The 16,038-nt window shown below is 43.5% G+C and overlaps 1 protein-coding gene across 3 annotated transcripts in view; it reads left to right on the top strand.

The window, feature by feature from the left end:
• COL8A2 (collagen type VIII alpha 2 chain) overlaps positions 1 to 16,038 on the top strand; it is a 241,444-nt gene that overhangs the window by 163,222 nt on the left and 62,184 nt on the right. For 2 of the 3 annotated variants that reach the window (XM_084815979.1, XM_084815981.1), the window contains exon 3: positions 3,065 to 3,195. The gene's annotated coding sequence lies outside the window, so the exon portion shown is untranslated. Of the gene's footprint in view, positions 1 to 3,064; positions 3,196 to 12,121; positions 12,186 to 16,038 lie in introns of those variants that run through there. The other variant, XM_084815980.1, reaches the window with a different exon arrangement.

Raw genomic sequence — 16,038 nt, 5'->3', positions numbered from 1 at the left:
TTTACTGTTGAAGTCATTGGACTAACCCAAAGAAGTAGTTTCTAGCTGATAGGTTCACATCCACCAATTTTTGTTTCACCAATGAGGCCCCATAATTTGTCTCCCCTCCCCACTCCCCAACTACTCTCTTTCTCAGTTTCTGTATGGCTGGTGGTGAGTCCAAATAGTTGCCCCTGCCTAAGCAAACACATAGACATACATTCCCATACCCTTAACTGTTTTGAATTTTTATTTTAAATGCCCTGTTTAAACAAGTTATCCATTCTCTCCAACCTTCTGGTGCAATTGCTGAGCCCCCATGGAACAAATATATCATCATCTCAAAATAATTAGCATTGAAGTGAGCGGAAACCCTGCCCGTCCATCAGCTCTGTGATTAGGGCTCGTAAATCAATGGTAACCCTTCGAACAAGCTCTTGGCTGTGCTGAGCCCTCAGAGAGTGAAAGCAAGAGAAGCTGAGATTGTGTCATTTGGGATGAAGTCAGAACCACTTCCAACCTGTGTAAAATGAGCTCCCCCACCCCACCCTCATATGTATTTGAAGTGCAAACAAAGGAGGCAATTCAGTTTTAAATAGCTCACTGGAAGCATTCTAGCTGAGAGAGGACTCATAGGCCATTGTGTCTGTGTTTGCATGAGTTGAGGTGCATTGTTCTATGCTGTCTGCTCCTTCCAGGATCCTAGTTCTGTATGCAGTTGATGCAGTGAATTATTTGTCTGGGCATAGTTTGGTTTCCACCATATTCCTTTCCCTCAACTCCTACAGCCTTCTATAAAAACTGTCCAGCAAAGAACAGTGTAACTAATTCATTTTGCAAGAGGCAACTGTATTCCATAAATAAATGTCTGTGAGGGGCTTCCATTTTCTCTCCCCACTGCAGACTTACTAGTGAATACAATAGTTATACGGCTGGAAACTGATTTGCAATTAATTGCTGTCATTCAGTGAAAGCTAACTGCATGGTAACTGGTTTCCTGATTCTATCGAGGGTGGTAGTACAGCCAAGAAAGGAAGAAAGGCTGGAGAAAGGAAGACACAAGGCATGTTTAGGAAGAAAGGAAATGGTGCTGTCACAACTCTTCACCCCCAAGCACTAACAACAGAGTAAAACATGGGTTCCAGTTGCTTTGTAATACTAACTCATTGTGAGTAAGGTGTTTATAAGAACCCTTAGTAAGGTTCAGAGGGAGGGGTGTGATTCTTTGTACTACCACTCGGACCCCACATTTAACTTCCACCCTTCATCTGCCAGATTCAGGGCTGACTTCAGGTTTGGGGGAGGCCTTGGACAAGATGCCCTCAGTTGGACCCACCTCCTTGTTACAGCTGTTGTTGCTGCACATTCACTTGCCCTCTCCCTTTGGGCTGAATCTGCACAGCCGCCCAGTGGGAGAAGACAAAGGAAGCAGAGGCTCATGCTGCTTCTCCTTGCTGCTGTCACCGCTCACTTGCTTAGAGAAGACAGGTGAACAGGCAGTGACAACTAGGACAGCAGCTGCGACAACAGTAGGCCCTGAGGGCTCCAGGGGTTCCTAGGGGGCCCTTTGCTACAGTGTGGGACTCAGCGTGGCCCAGTGGTGCGGACCCCTGATGACCAGACAGGCAGTGAAAGTCCAATCTTGGCTGCTTTATAAAAATGGGCTTACACCTAGGGTGGCCACTTATGAATTGCCAAAAAAGAGGAAATGCATCACCAAAAGAGAGGACACAAATACATTTGCATATGTTAATTTGCATATGTTGCACATTTAGAAATTATTATTATCAGTTAAAGAGAAATACAGTAAAACTCACCATCGTGTGAAAGACTGTGACCTCCAGTCTGCTGTCCAGGTGCTGACTGGTAATGGGCAACAGTTCTGGTGGTTCTTTTTAAACTAGAATTTGAGAAGACAGCCCTTCAAATAGAGGACACTTTCAAATAGAGGGCAGTCCTTTGGCAGCCCTTCAAACAGAGAACTCTCATCTGTAAAAAAAGGACACATGGCCACCCTACTTACACCATATGCAAATCCCTTTGACTCAGAGCATTGCTACACCAGCCTAAAATCCTGCATTTAAAATGGGGCTTTCTGTTTCTGTTTTAAATGCAGGATCACGATGGACTCCCTTTACATGCGCTTCCTTTCCTCCCCACTTTCCCCCTCCTTTCCCCCGTATCTGGGTCTTTGGTGTGTTTCATTATACAGCCGCTAGATGGCACTGTGGTCTAGCTCCTCTTATTGCCGTTTTTCCTCTTTTCACGGAGGGAACTCAAGCGGAACTCAAGAGCTGTAGTTTGAGAGCTCATTATCTCCAATCTTTTGAAAAATGGAATAAGGGTCATTTGGTGCGGGAGACGCCCTGGAGGTTGACAGTGTCATGTAAGGGACCTGCAAACTTCCATGAGTAACCAATCTCAATACCAGGATAGAAGCTGCATGTGAAGAAGCCCTCAAGCTCCTATTCCACAACCAAATCTTTCCTACAGACACACCTTGGTCTTGGTACTTATACAAAGGAAAATAAATGGTACTGCAGCTTGGCATGCTCTGTGGACATCACACTTGTTTTACATTTCTATGAGGAAATCCATAGCCCTTCCTTTCTTTCAACCATTGCTGATGATAAGGGCAGCAGGGGTCGGGGTGATGGTGGCAGGTGGCTACTCAAAGCAGAAAACAAACAACCATCATGGATTGTTTAGAGTTATAAAAAAGATTCACAGAATAAGGCGATAAATATTCATAGAGAGCCATTGTGGTGTGGTGGTTATAGTGTTGGACCAGGATGGGAAGACCAAGTTTAAATCCCCAATCAACCATGAAGCTCAGCAGGTTATTTGTTTATCTCTCAGCCTAACCTACCTCACAAGATTGTTGGGAAGGTAAGAGGGGGTTAGGAGAGAGCCACATATGCTGCCTTGAGCACCTTGGAAGATGGGTGGCATGTAAATTTAATAAATAAATGCACCGCTTTTACTATTGTGCGGGGCCCAGCAGGATCTCTCGCCTACTGTGAAAAACTTGCAGAGCACTGAAGTTCAGTTTTGCATCATCATATCTCTTTTTGGTCCCTTCTAGGACAATGACTCTATGATCTCGGTCTCCCGGCCTTCAGCAGAACTACGAAGGGAGCAATAGATATGCTGTAAAACGGGATTTCGGGTCTCTGCAAAACATTTGTACTTGGTCTTGCTGCACCAAGACTCCAGGTAAGACCTTGCTTTTTATCCTTACCTTGCTTTTTATCAAGAAGGAGCTGGAGCTAAGTGGTGGAACTCATGTTTTACATAAATAAGGACCCAAGTTTAACCCCAGAGAGCCACCAGCCATCAGAGTAGGCCAGCATTCCCCAACTCCCGTCATTCCCAGCCAGCAAGTCCAGTTCACTGTGCTGGCGGAGATGATGAAACACAACTGTAGCAGCACATTCCAAGGACATCATGTTTGGGAAGTGTGGAGTACACAAATCTGGGCTCAGAGGACTGATGATTTGACTCAGTGGTCTGCCTCTGTATAAGACAGCTTCACTTGTTCATAGCTCTAGCCGTTCTGGCAGTCTATGAGATTTTGTACACGAGGCTGTTTACTGGGTTTTTAGACAACGTCGTGACCAGTTTTGTTTCTATTTTTGAAGAGCACTTTCTGCAAGTTTTTTTAGGGCAGGGGAAGTGCTGTACTGTTTCTGGAAGTGAAAGAAAATGCTTTTTCCACTTGCTTATTTGCACTATTCTGCTATACCACAGTGCCACCTACTCACAGTTGTTCTCTAGATGACTTCGTGACTCTCCAGTTTCATTTCTGTTTTTAAACAGCACTTTTGGCAAGTTTTTTTAGAGCAGGAAAAATCTGGTATTGTTTTTTAAAAGTGAAAGAAAACACTTTTTCCACTGCTGTATTTATATCTATATCTAAATAATAATAATAACGATAATAACGATAATGATAATGCTTTTATTGTTTCAATCAAATGTTACAACAAGCATACAAAACATGGATAGATAAAAGATCAAATAAAACAGATGTTACTAATTTTTAAGATTCTGCGAGGTCAGAAATTTTACTCTGTGCTTTTGGGCTACAGACGCAAAGCTGGCCAGTGCCAGAAGGATTGTCTTATTATAACACGTAAACAAAAATTTTATCCTCTCTGAATCAGACCAGATGGACTTTTTCTCAAAAAATAGGTCTAAATACTTGAAACGAATTTGGGAATAAATGGGGCAATAAAACAGGTAATGAGGCAGATCCTCCACTTTGCTGCTGGTGACAAGGTCAACATCTGGAGGCATAAGGTGTTTTATTAAAGCGCCCTTCCAAAACTGTATTTGTGGATTACTGCTCAAACTCATCCAACTTTTGCCTTTAGTAAGCAGGTTTGGCTGTTTCCTGCACTGTTTTTTTTTAAAAACACACACACACTACAAGACCGGTTTGACCAGACATGAGAGTGGGACAAAAGAAAGATGTGTGAGAGGCAAAGCCTGTCTTAAAAAATAAATGGTTGTCTGTCTCCAGAGTGAGATAACTGTTACTGAGAACATCATAAGAGCCCTGTTCCATCAGATAGAGCAAGGGACTACATAGACCACCATCCTGTTTCCCACAGTGGCCAACCAGATGCCTCCAGGAAGGCCCTCCCCCACTGCTTGTGCCCCAGTAACTGGTATTCAGAGGCTGACTCTCTTTGAACTTGAATAATTGTCTTCACAGCGGGATGCAGATATCAGGGAGCACACTCATTGGAAGGAGGCTATTTTTCACAGGCTCATGGGACTTAAAACAAATTGTCAGCCCTTTCCTGCAGATGTGCCTGAAAGCTCTCCCAGGCTCACTTGGCCCTGGAGGATCACTGAAGTGCTTACATCATGCAGTGAAGTTAGCTGTGCCCAGAGGACTCTGTGTTCCAAACAATTAACTCACTAAGCCTTGCAGAGCACCATCAAAGACAAAATTGCTGCACTAAACACTGGCTGTGATGGATCGTTGCTTAGTGACCTGAGACGTTGCGGGGAGAAGGGTGTCTATCCATGCAATATCCAGCAACTTGTCTCCAGCAAGCATCGATGGTTTATTGTTTTTCATTATTAGTATCTGGCTTGGAAGCAGTGGGATGTGGGGTGGAAAGGGAGAGGAGCTGCTGAATCCACTGAGACCATTCAGTGGCTTATATAGGCAGCACAGACATCTGCATCTTCATACCAACTGTGCTTTTTTGTCAGGCCATTTCTGTTAACTTTGCATGCAATAATTTCTCTAGAAAGAGGGGCGCTAGCTATCTGTTGGGACCTCTCCCCATCCCACTCAGAGGGTTCCACCCTTAAAGGCAACTTAGAAATACTTTTATATGGATGGATGGATGGATGGATGGATGGATGGATGGATATCCAGGGTGCTCTGTGACCTCTTGGTTAGGAAGAGTGGCCAGTGAGTCCCACCACCGATGGTGGGGCAGGGCACAGTTCTAATGCTATAACACTCTGGAAGGGAGATTTTGGGACCTCATCCTCAATTATTAATTTGTATAGGCAGCTGCCAGCCTGCCTCTGCTCTTGAAACAAGCCTGGCTTCAGCCTGTGCCATCCTTGGGCTCGTGCTGGTGTCCCAGCAGGGCCCACTATTAAGACCTCCCCCTATCCCTTCACCCCCACCTCCACACACGCACACACAAATACCTAGGAGCCGCCATTTGTGTTTCTCAGAATGCTCCTGGAGTAGAATTGCTCCAGATAGATTGGAACATTGTGCAGAGGTAGCGTGGTGGCTCCGTTGGAACGCTGCCACTGCTTGCTACTGCCATCACCACCACCTCTGCCACCATGAGGTAAGCCTGCCATTGGGGACCCACTGACCCAGAAGTGTGCCCAGCAGGGGGCATTTTGTTGAGCCCCCCCCCCCCCCCGGGAGCTGGCCCTTTCTGGAAGTGCTAGATCTCCGATATCTTTGGGCAAGATATGGTTGTGCTGTGGTAAGAAAGAGACATTCTGTACAGGTTCTGGGCACTTTTGTTATTGCTTTCAGTTCTGAATCTAGTGGTTGAGATGTGATTGTGCCCTTGCTCAAATTAAGCCTTGTTTCCACCACAATTCTGTGTGTCACCTGCATGTAGCATGCTACAGTGTGCATAGAATCTATTGAGCCCATATGATCATGGCAGCATCTGTGTGAACCACAAGGGACAGGACTGTCCACTCCATGGTCTGTTTCTCCTGTTGTTTCTGAGTTGTATAACAACTTTGGGCAGTGGCTCTGCCAATGTGCCTATTCTTTGAGGGCTGCACAACAGTCAAAACACACACTGTCTCTATCCTAATTGTGTGTTTATTACCATAGAAAGCCTAAGATCACATCTTAGGCATGTCTGCATTGTAAAAATAAATGCGTTAAGCCATCCCAACCTTCCTGCCACAGAATCCTAGGAATGGTAGTTCTGTGAGGTATCTCAGCATTTCAAATGAGAGGGGGCGCTTGGTAAAGCTTTCAGCAGATTGGAACTTGATTCTCCTTGCTATAAGGACTCCATTTGCAGCCTCGGGAAAGCCTTTTTCTTTCCTGTGAGACTCTCTCTAAAGGATCCACTATTCAATCAAGTTTTTGTCTCACCTTTTTGTTGAGATTGGAAACGTGACGGCAATGAGCTGACATATTGCCGAACGGCAAAAACAGCATAAGCCTGGCATGAATCTCGACAGCTTGAGATACAGCCAGTTTCCATAGTGGAAAATGTTCGCCTTAAGCCCAGTATGGTTGCTGGTTGGCATTCTTCTTTGCCTCTCTCCTCCCATCTGCTCTGAGAGACAGATTATTTGGAACACCTTCCTTGAAGACAAACTGCTTCAGGTCAGTGTTATTCTCTGGATACATTGTTAAGGTTGGAGATCAGTTCCCCAAGTTCAGCTTCCTGCTCGGCCATGACACTGGGTGGCCTAGGCCAAGCTATTACCTCTCAACTTAAGATGACCCCATAAAATTGTTGCAATGCTAAAATAAGAATTATGCAGGGCTTCGTATCTTTAAAAGTGATGTACAAATGAATACTAGTGATAACAGGGCTTGAAATTATCACAGGAGGAAGCAATAGTATCCAGAAATTGGAGATGATATAAATGTGCCTGTTTCTCCTTTCTGCTCCTGACCTTATGTGATGATGGTGAGTGTAAGTCCCATGTCCAAGGACAATGAAAATAATTTCAAAAACCTTTTCCATGGCTGCACTTTAAGATGAACATCAGTTTGTACCTTAGGGCCAAACTTCATATTACCTTAGATGAAAGCCTGATGGCTTTCCTCTCCTTCCCTGGTAACTTTCTGTTAAAGTAGACATGTAACATGACAGTTAGGTGCTTAGTGTTTACCTGCCCTCCGCCTCATTGGCTGCTGCTTGCAGGGTAGAGCGGAAACACTGGACATGATGATGTCATGTCACATATATGCTTTAACTAAAGGTTGCCAGGAGAAACAAGGAGATGTACATCAGCACTGGCCATGCATTTAAGGGAATGTGCAGTTTTGCTCTCAGAATTCTCCCACTGGGAGACCTATTGAAGATCTAGTCTCCCACTCTCTCTGGGGCTTGGGAATAAACGATGACCTTACTATATGTGGAGCTGGCCCCTAAAAGAAATACTGGTCTACTCTCAGACCCTCACTTAGTCCCTTACCTCACTTTTAAAGAGCTCCAAAGCTTCTGGTCTGATCTGTTGGTCTCTGAAAGGAGTGTGGGCAGTAATCTTTTAGTAGCTCCAAGATTAGATAACAGAAAGAGTTTGTCACAATTCTGTCTACACAGAAGTCAACTCCCTGCCTGCTCAATCATGACAATATGACATTATACTGAAGGGGACTTTTTGAAAAGCAAAGACACAATCAGGTTTAACTGGTTACTGCTTTATTGAAAGTAACATATATCAACACAGTGGATATTTTAAGAACTAGGATTGAATGTTAGGCCTGCTTGCCTTGTCTGTTCCCTTTGTGTGCCAGCTTTGGCATAATGATTCTCATTAGCTTAAGTTACAGTTCCCTGTTATACCCCATTGGGAACTGTGGTTTAATGTCAGTTTACTAACCAGGATTAAACTGACATTAAACCACAATTCCTAGTTTGGGATATAACAGGGAACTATAGTTAAGCTATTTAGGATTGGCTCTCTTAAGCCAGTCACAAAGGGAGGAGGGGAGAGAAGGTTGAGGGGGGAGTGCATGGGCCCAATGTTCATCCATGATTTGCCAAACTATGATTTAGCAAACTGGGAATGCAATGCCTCAATCAGGACACTGGCTGTTCATGTGTGGCACTGTTAACTGTTGACTTGCTGTCATCATTCACCATTTAGGGTGCTGCCATACATCTGAATGGAATAGGTAAGAAACAAAGAATATATGTTCAGTTGAAGGTGGGTGAGCAAAATGAACTGGGAGGTAATAAGATTAATGGGTCTTCTTGGGTCCAAAATTGCATCCCTTTTTTGGCACTGTTGTCCCACAACAGCTTGTTTCATTCTCTTTTTTCAAAGTTCTGACTAATTAATTGGCCCATTAACAAAGTAATTGCTAATTAGCCTTTGGGGTTACATTTGAATTCTCACTTGTCCTATCCTGATGGCTTGTGGGGAGAGTAATAATACATTAAAAAAAAGCATGCGCACAAAACATTTAGTCACATTTCAGTTGAAATCACTAAGACATAACACATGTTAAAGCCCCAGACTTCTCAATTCTAGCTTCATCAAAACTAGCCAAAATCCTTTTTAAAAAAAGGTCTTACAGTGTTTCAAAAATCCTTGAGCAACCCTTTGATTGAAGATGTTAACATAAGAGATGCTGTAACCTAGTTCTCTTCCAGCTTATGTCCAGCCTTAAAATAATAGAACAAAATAACATTAATAAGTTCCAAATCTTTAGTAGCTGCTTAAGTGCATAATAATGACATCTCACAAGGTAGCATTGGGAAAAAATTGCATTTTCCTAGTGCTCCAACAGCAACAAATTGCTAGTGGGGAAATGTGATTCTTTCTCCAGCTAACAAGTTTAGTATTGTTTGGGATGCTCTTTGGTATAAAAACTGCTTTGCTAGATCAGACCAAGCATCTCTCTAATCCAGGGGTGCAGAACCTTTCTGGCTGCATTTGGTATCAGATGGGGGGTCAGGGACCACACATGTGCATACACATCCATACACATATCTCCCCCCTCTCCCTCCTTCCCCACACATGCACACACATCTCTGTGTGCAGGGAAGGTGATGTTTACACTTTCCCTTCCTGCTCACTGAGATGTAGGCATCATCTCTTCCACCCCCCAATGAGATCACTGACCAAGCACTGCTAAGAGTGCTGAGTCAGTCCAGCTGGATTCTAGTCCAGCATTCTCTTCTTAACAGTGGCCAGGCAGATGCATCTGGGAATCTCACAAGCAAAGTATGATGGTAATAATGGCCATCTAATATGGTTTGCCCCAGCACCTGGTATTCAGAGGAATACTACATCTATACTTGGCTATCATGGCTAATAGTCATTAGTATATCTAGCCACTGTGAATCTGTCTAGTTCTTTTAAACAGTCAGTAGCCATCATCTCCTTGTGACAGTAAATTCGATAAGTTAATGATGCATTATGTGAAGAAGCGCCCCAGTAGTACTGCAGCTGCAATGTATCGTGCTACTGTTTGCACCAGTGCCAAGGAAGAGAATCCATTGAGACACAGTAGAAGTGATGTTAAATTGTCAGTGAGTGATTTTGAGAACTCTGAGGCTTGAAGGGAATTGGGAAGAGGTGTTGGTGTGTGTGTTGAAATCCAGTAGAAAAATGATACCATTCTTCATCGCTGCTTCATACAGACAGTACTTAATTTTTAAAATGAAGAAATAAAGACATGTTTAGGGGAAAGAGTCGTAAACACCCTGGGAGCTTAGTGAAGAGCAGGTTATAAAACCCTAAAAGTAAATAAAATAAGAGGTCTCAGCCCTATTTAGTAGTTTAATCATTGATCCCCCTCTATGCTTTATGTTTTATGATGAAATTGCAATGGTTCTGAACGTGAGTCAATAAAAGTAAATTATCATCATCCAGTAGTCACACTCTATGCCCTAGAAAACCCTGACCCCATTTTTCAGACCTCTGGCAGTCTCTGTACCTTCCAGAAGTACTGTTTTACAAAATACAGCCCCAAATCTCTGGCACTTGTGCCATTTCAATCTGTAAAAACTGGTAAATGGGCCCATCACAAAGGCGGCTAGATTTCATCTGCTCATGGAACTTTCAGCATGAAAGTTGCACACGAGCAACTTTCTGCACTGTCATTCCGCACGGTTGCAGAGCACCTCTCTCATGCATGGCAAGAAGCAGCATGTGAAGCCGGGGGTTGTACACCTGGATGTGAACACAAGTTCAGGCACTGCTGGCTGTCATAACCCTGACTCTGAGCAGCAGCCAGGACTCTGACAAAGAGGAGGGCAGACCAGCTGGATCAGGAAGACTAGTGGTGCAAACCGTGGAGGTTATGAATCTGAACCACAGTGCCGGGAGGCTGTTCAGCTGCAACCCCTGGAGACAAATTCCCCGTAGGAACCAGAAACCTTTACACCCAGTGGCCTCTTGCTCCCCCATGCAGGCAACAGGTGGGAGCTGACTGTGAGATAATGGAGTGTTGGGTTGCAGGAGAGAGGACTGCCCCTTGAAGACACCCCACCCTTCAGGAAGGAGGCGGGGCTTGGGAGGAGGTAGTCTGATCCAAGGGGGATAAAAGGCCTCAGTTGAGCTCCAGACCTCATTGGAGCCATTTGTCTGCTTGGAGCTATCCAAGGTCCTGCAACTCCACAGTTCTTAAGCAACCCTTAGGACTCCCTGGTACCCTGTGGACTCCCGCTTGTGGTTAGGATAGTTCTCTAGACACAGGCAAGCACAACCCAGCTTGATCTCTGCTGTTCCTTCTTCTTAGTCAGACAAAAGGCAGCCTGAGAAGGATGAGCAATGGTGTCTGATGATAGTTCCTGGTGCTGGCCTCTCCCTGCCACAGGCTTTGGCCAGTTCCCCCTTGCTCCCCAATGTATTGGTTTCACTCTGAGAAATGTTTGTGTGTGTGAAAACATGTCCAGGGCTAAACTCTAGGGAGTACTGGCTTGACTGAAAGCATGTATTGATATCATCATGCAGAAGATTACAGCAGGATTAAAAACTACACGTTACATAGGAGATCTGTTAGTGGATCTCCCAATGTTTTGTTTTTATTTTAAAACCTTCATGGATGGGTCTCCAGATTTGAGAAGCAGCACCCAGGTAGATGTTTGACCTTTCCACCTTTGCCATTTTCCTTATTAAAATGTACATACACACACACAGCAAGTGCTGTTAGCCTCGAAGTGGGAAAAGATAGACATGATCCAAATATCTGTAACTTTTCCCCAGTTGGATCAAATTCTGAACCTCCTGTGGCTGCTTTAAAGTAAAAATAAAACTATTGGGAGATCTAATCATAGGCTGCACACATAACATGTAGTTTGCCCTGAATAAGCTCAGGTTCCTCACAGCATGAACTCTCAATGTCTTAGCTAAAAGCAATGGTAGTTGAGATTTCAGCAAGCCTTGCCCAGACCCAGTGAAGCATATTTTTGCAGCCATAAGTGCTAGAAACCTGCTCCCCACACTTTATTTTAAAAGGCATTTGACATTCTAAAGAGGCCAGTTTCTGTGGCTAGTACAACATTTGGTGGCTTTTCTGCACATCTATAGAACCTTAATATGCACACAGCCCTGTGATTAAGAGCAAGCAATTTAAAGCACGATGTATTGTAAAGGTGGGAAAATGGAATATCTAGAGATTAACAATCCCATTCATGGTGATCTGTCTCTAGTCAGATGCATGGCTCTTGCTGGCCTTCTGGTGCAACTGCACACGGAGACCTCATTCCAGAGTTAGAAGAGAAAATCATTTATCTGCCACAGAGTTTATAAGGCGAAGCTAAAGCTGAAGTGTGTGGTTAATGCTACACCCATTTGCGCACAGAGAACCCCTTCAAAGTAATAAATTGACTACTTTGTCTTAGGATGAAGCTTGTTGATGTTTAGAGGGAATATGTAAGTGGGTGTATACGTCACAGCTTGGCAAAAAACAATCAAAGTATTCAGGCTGTGCGCAGGAGTCTTGGGAAGGAAAGTGGAAGACAGTCCGGACTTGGAGAAAGAGGCAATTCAGAGACAGGCAGGTGAGTTAAAGACAAGCCTTGGGATTGTTTGGGGTTTTTTTTTGTTCCTTTGTATCCCAATAGGAGGGAAAGGGAGAGAGAGAGAAGCCACATCTTCTGCCCCAGTGTGTTTTTCAGGCAAAAGGGGAAAGGAAAAACTGAAATGAAGATGGATTTTCCTTCACTTTCCTTGTCCATTGAGAGCATTCAAGGAAATTACTGTTACTGCCAGGCTAAGCTGGAGCTGTCCAAATGCCATGTGTGTGTGTGTGTGTGTGTGTGTGTGTAGAGGGAGGGAGGGAGAACGAACCATTATTGTGAGAAGAGTAGGAATGCATACAACCCTCAGAATATATCTGTTGGGAGCCCATTTCCTAGGAGTGTTTTGAGGAAATGGAAAAGCTTGAGCTTGTTAACTTATAAACCAGTTGAGAGTAACAATAGGGGAATAAATAAAATTTGAGCAGCTCTGTCTTGTGATGAAGAGTGATGTCTGTGACCAACGAGAAACAGGAGAGGAATCTTTTGGGCCAAGGTGTGTGGAGGAAAACATGAAAAGTGATAAATTTCACATACGCTCTCATTGCTGAGGGCCAAATGAGACAAGACAAGATAACCATATAGGTTTAATCATATGTCCGCCCCATTTTATGTATTAATAACAAACTTAATCTCTGACTGTGGATTCTTATGGAACCAAAACAGCACTATACATGCACAAGAAGGAGGTATCAACAAAGGTAGGATGGAATGCAGCTGGTCAGTATGAATCGGGTTATAGGCTTGCTTGGTCAAAAAATTTATTTCTCTTTCCTAGTGGTAGGTGGCTGGACATTGGGGATTAAAATGGCTGAGTTTTATTTATTTGTTTAAAATATTCATTATCAAATCATTAATTAAAATGGATTAAAACAAAATAAAATACAAAGATAAAAAACATCAACTAAGAAAGTCTACCAAGCTAAGTATTAAAAACAGCAAATGCCTGGATATACAGATCAGTTTTTAACAGGTGTCCAAACAACTGTTGAGGATGGTGCATGTCATTCTGCAGTGGGGAGAGAATTCTTAGTAATGCCTGGGCAGCAAAGGGGAGAAATGGAGCTCCCTTTCTATGAGAACTGAAGCTGATTGCTTTGCTGTTGGCATTGTGCAGCATGCCCACACAACAGTCTTAGGATGCCACCAGAAATGTGGAAGGTGTCCCTGGAAATGGTAGGCCACTTGGGCTTGCCTGTGGCTTGATAAGAAAGCTAGCCTTGTAGACTATACTGTGTGTAGCCTACAGGGCTCTTGCAAGCATCCATCTATCATTGGGGCGGGGGGCAGGGGGGAAACCAACATAAGTTCAGCATTGCAAATGATCTGTGGCATGGATCAGATCTGCTGAAACTGCCTGTTTGGTCTCCTGTGTGACCTATCAGGATATGCCCTGTTTTTCTCTCTCCGTTTTCTTGATGTTTTGTAGTTTCCCACACAGAACTGACAAAATGTGTTTTAAATACATATTTATTGTTGAAAAGGCAAGCTGGGACTTTCCCTCTTTTAGCAGAGTCTGTGATCTTGCTCTTTCTGCAGCATCTGCCTTTGTTACTGTGTGTAATTGAAACACATTTTATATTGTCATCAGAAAGCACTTAGTCAGCCCAAGTCGCATGGTTTCAACTGGGCTACTTCCCCAGGACTAATTTTGTGTGTCTCTATTCCTTATCCTTTCCTGGGGATTCTGCTTTGTGTTTTTCCTTGAAGGGACAATTTTGTGCTACTTTTACAGCTCCTTGGGACAAGAGGGTCTGTGTTACAAGCTAGTAAATTCACATTGGCTGGAACCTCCTAAATCTCCAGTTACAGGACCATTGTCTTGGGGGACAAAGACCTTCCCAGGGAGCCAAGAACTTTGACCCTTGGTTAATTTTCTTCACTCTTAATTTTCCACAACTTACCTACCATACTTTCATAGCTTCATATTCTGTCAAATTGTTTTATTATTATATAACTGGAGAGCTGTTGCTTTTCCATGTTAATTTTTATTTTATGCTTTTCCCTGGAATAGGAAGGCAGAGACTGGGCATGGGGGGAGAGGCTTATAATTTTAATGAGACTTAAATTAGTGAGGATAAATCAGGTTAGAGCAAGCATAGAAACAAGAGCTTTCCATACTTAGCATAGAATCCCCAAAGTCCTGTAAATGTCTATCCTGGCAGAGTGTGTTCCTTTGCTTACTTTGTGTTCTGTCTTGTATGAACCTTCAGAGATTTTGATTCGCCTTGCAAACAGCAAAGTCGCCTGATCTGGAAAGTGTAACCACAAGTCATCTGATTTGGGGACAGTGAAAAAACCAAAGATAAAATGCATGACTGCAGTGGTTGATTTCTAGTAATGGAGAGGTGCAGGGACTTAGCACCTGAGCATAATTAATTCATGGAATTTGCTATCACAAGATGTGGTGAGGGCACATGGGCTGTGATGGCTTTAAGAACATAAGAAGAGCCATGCTGGATCAGACCAAGGTCCATCTAGTCCAGCATTCTGTTCACACAGTGGCCAACCAGCTGCCTGCAGGAAACCCACAAGCAAGACATGAGTGCAATAGCACCCTCCCACCCATGTTCCCCAATGACTGGTGTACATAGGCGTACTGCCTCTGATGCTGGAGATAGCATATAGCCATCAGGACTAGTAGCCATTGATAGCCTTCTCCAGGAGTTTGTCCAATTCCCTTTTAAAGCTGTCCAAATTGGTGGCTATCGCTACATCTTGTGGTCGCTAATTCCATAGTTTAACTATGTGCTGTGCATGTTCTGAAGTTCCCACCAATCAGCTTCATGGAATGATCCTGGGTTCTAGTATTATGAGAGAGGGAGAAAAAATGCCTCCCTATCCATATTTTCCACACCATGCATAATTTTGTATTCTTTTATCATGTCTGCCCCTACTAGCCTCTTTTCTAAGCTAAACTGTCCCAAATGTTGTAACCATTCCTTGTAGGGGAGTTGTTCCACCCAATTGATCATTTTAGTTGCCCATCTGCAAACTTGGCCACCTTACTGATCACTCCTAATTCTGGATCATTTATGAACAAGTTGAAAAGCATTGGTTCCAAAACAAATCCCTGTGGGACCCCACTGTTCACATCCCTCCACTGGAAGAATTTACCATTATTTCCTACTCTCTGCTTATTGTTCTTAAAGCAGTTAGTGATCCAAAAGAAGACTTCTCTTATTCCATGACTACTAAGTTTGCTCAGGAGTCTTTGGTGAGGGACTTTATCAAAGGCCTTTTGGAGGCCCAAGTAAACAGTGTCTACCAGATCACCACCGTCCACATGTTTATTGACACTCTCAAAAAACTCTAAAAGGTTAGTGACACAGGACTTACCTCTGCAGAAGCCATGTTGATTCTTTTTCTGCAGGGCTTGTCCTTCTATATACCTACTAATTTTATCTTTAATAATGCTTTCAACCAATTTACCCAGAACAGACATTAAGCTAACCAGCCTGTAATTTCCATTATCCCCCCTAGATCCCTTTTTAAAAATGGGTATTGCAACGGCCGTTCTTCAGTCCTCTGGTACAGTGGCTGGTCTTAGGGACATGTTACATAGTTAGAAGATCTACAGTTTCGCAACTGAGTTCTTTAAGAACTCTGTGATGGGCCTGGTAATTTATTAACTTTCAGCTTGTCAGTAACGTTGAGAACATCTTTTGGCACTGCTATTTTCCTCAGTTCCTCAGACTCCCTTCCTGAAAACATAAGTTCAGGCACAGGTATCTGTACTACATCTTCTACAGTGAAACAGATGAAAATAATTAATTCAGCTTCTCCTCAATCTCCTCCTTTAGTACTCTTTTAACTCCACTGTCATCCAGTGGTC

This window comes from Heloderma suspectum, chromosome 10, assembly GCF_057233095.1.
Source record: "Heloderma suspectum isolate Gila_16-S chromosome 10, 16-S_ref, whole genome shotgun sequence".
NCBI classification, from domain to species: Eukaryota; Metazoa; Chordata; class Lepidosauria; order Squamata; family Helodermatidae; genus Heloderma; species Heloderma suspectum.
Note: the sequence above shows the minus strand (reverse complement) of the source record. Positions and strands in the feature narration are given on the sequence as shown.